Consider the following 3,341-nt stretch of genomic DNA (forward strand, 5'->3'; position numbering starts at 1 on the left):
GTATGTGTATGTATGTGTATATATGTGTATGTATGTGTATGTATGTATGTGTATATATGTGTATGTATGTGTATGTATGTGTAAATATGTGTATATATGTGCATATATGTGTATGTATGTGTATGTATGTGTATATATGTGTATGTATGTGTATATATGTGTATGTATGTGATTGTATGTGATTGTATGTGATTGTATGTGTATGTATGTGTATATATGTGATTGTATGTGTATGTATGTATGTGTATATATGTGCATATATGTGTATGTATGTGTATGTATGTGTAAATATGTGTATGTATGTGTATATATGTGTATGTATGTATATGTATGTGATTGTATGTGATTGTATGTGTATGTATGTGTATGTATGTGATTGTATGTGTATGTATGTGTATGTATGTGTATATATGTGATTGTATGTGATTGTATGTGTATGTATGTGTATATATGTGATTGTATGTGTATGTATGTGTATGTATGTGTATATATGTGATTGTATGTATGTATGTGTATATATGTGTATGTATGTGTATGTATGTGTATCTATGTGTATATATGTATATGTGTATATACGTGTATGTCTGTGTATATTTGTGTATATATGTGATTGTATGTGTATGTATGTGTATATATGTATATGTATGTATATATATGTGTATATATGTGTATGTATGTGTGTATATGTGTAGCTAAGTGTATGTATGTGTATATACGTGTAGATATGTGTATGTATGTGTATATATGTGTATATATGTGTATGTATGTGTATATATGTGTATACATGTGTATCTATGTGTGTATATATGTGCATATATGTGTATGTATGTGTATATATGTGTATGTATGTGTATATATGTGTATACATGTGTATGTATGTGTGTATATATGTGCATATATGTGTATGTATGTATATATATGTGTATGTATGTGTATATATGTGTATGTATGTGTGTATATATGTGTATGTATGTGTATATACGTGTAGATATGTGTATATATGTGTATGTATGTGTTTGTATGTGTATATATGTGTATGTATGTGTGTATATATGTGTATATACGTGTAGATATGTGTATGTATGTGTATATATGTGTATATATATATGGCGACTGTGGCAGTGCTTTACAACTTGTTTACCCTGATGGCCAAATTGACTGCTCTTTTTGCTTTGCAGGAATAAGGAATAATCATCACTATTCGAGCAGGAATCCGATTATTTCACTGTTTCCATCTCTGTAGCTCGTCATAACAATTTCCACTTCTTGCCAAGTTGTATATGAATATTTACTTTGCTAAATTATCAAACTCGCAAATTAGCTTTCGGAAATTCTCCAACCATCCAGAGCTTTACAGTGTAGAAAGGAACAACATAGATGATATCCATGATTATACATTTTCGTGTATGTGTCGGTACTGTATGGCGCCATGGTCCACCCACACAGGCAATGTCACACCTGTTGCCGAATTAATCTTGTTCTTAGGACTGTGTCGGCATATAAATATACGTGATTGGCATCTCTCTTGTTACACCTGTTTGATTGGACACCTTTTCTGTAGCAAATTCATTCCTGATTATTAAACCATAACCATATAATTTGAAGAGATTGGTTGAATTTTCTGAAACAAATACAAACAGCTGTCATTGTTTTTTTCCTCCTTATGTAAAGGGGATGGTGCGTTTCAAGACTGTGGCTTCTTGACCTCTCATGTCACATTTGTAATGTGTGTTGTATTATCTGTAATTTAATTTAAGACGTCTTTTGTGCAAAAGAAACATCTCTACCTGACCATGGAAATCAAGCTCTATGTTCTACATCTACACATGCAGGTACAGCTTATTGTAGTGAGAAGCATTTACACTTGCACAAGGACACAATGTGTAATGTCTTACACACCCAGCTGTCTCTCTCTCCCACACACTCACACAACATGTCAATGAGGACAGTGCGACCTGTGCGAGCAGAGCGCTACACACCACTTTGCTGTAATAACTACAACTACATCTAATCCCATTTCCATTAAGTGTGTGCTCCAGAAGTGTGTGTGTGTGTGTGTGTGTGTGTGTGTCTGCTTGCATGTAAGTGTGTGTGTGTGTAGTTCCTTTAATCGGATGTGTCTATGTGTGTGTGTGTGAAGACTTAGATAGTGTCTGGAGGAGCATGCTTTAGGGGGGAGTTGGCAGCAGAAAGTTTGAGTGTGTGTGTGCGTGTGAATGTGTCCAGCCCTTAATTCTTTTTCTGAGCTGTGGAGTGCTGAGTCAGCGAATCCCAGATAGACCTGCTCAGCCCTGGCCAGTACATCCATTCGCCAATCACAGTACACACACACACACACACACATACACACACACACACACACACACACACACACGCACACGCACACATGCGTGTATGCTGAGTCATACATAAGGGGCACCCACAATCGGACACTTCACTCGCAGAGAAACACGTGCAAGTATGCATGTTCAATCACATGTAGCATCACATACGCATAACTACTTAATAACTAAAATATTTGAATTAAAAGTTTCAAGATGCTTTCCTTATTTGTACTCGGCTGTAATGAAACGCGATTAGATATTTTGCAATCTTAAATCGGTCATTAAAATTCCCCGTGGGGCTAAAAGCAATGACAACCCGAGGGTTATACAGACTGAACATACTTATAGAATCATACCACTGCTCTCCCCTTGGTGCATTCACTTCAGTTTGTATGAACCTGATATGTAAAAAATAACTGGAAGTCGGCTGCAACTCTAGTTTCCTTTAAATAAAAGCTTTTCTCTTTGCTGCTGCCTTTTATAAAATCAAATATTTATTAATTTCTTGCATTGGACTGTAACTTTTATTCTTGTATTTTATACCCGTCTTATACTATTTCATCCATCCATTTCCAGGCTCAGCAGGGTATCCCACATGAAGCGCGAAGCATAAATCACACTTAACCAGGATGTGCATTGGCAACCATTGCAGAGGCCCTAACGATGCACTACAGACACACAACCTCGTAATCAAGGTTCAAAATGACATTTTCTGTTGTAAAGAATCTCCTACTCTACTTTTTGTCCGACCTTACCCGGCTTCACTTTCCCCTCCTCGGCTCTCCATCTATTTATTTTTTTCACACCATGGGAGCAACGTTGGTGCAGGTCCAGTCATCCAATTATCCAATCAGTGCGCTCACTGTTGGGTATATCACCCACTGTTCACTACTTAACCTCTCCCACTCACCTTCACAGTCCATTTACCACACTCACCTTTCATATCCTATCGCCTTCCCACTCTCCTCCAAAGTCACATCTGAATAATCTCCTCATTCTCCTCTGTAGTATCAGGCA

Source organism: Cyclopterus lumpus, chromosome 9, assembly GCF_009769545.1.
Source record: "Cyclopterus lumpus isolate fCycLum1 chromosome 9, fCycLum1.pri, whole genome shotgun sequence".
Taxonomy (NCBI): Eukaryota; Metazoa; Chordata; class Actinopteri; order Perciformes; family Cyclopteridae; genus Cyclopterus; species Cyclopterus lumpus.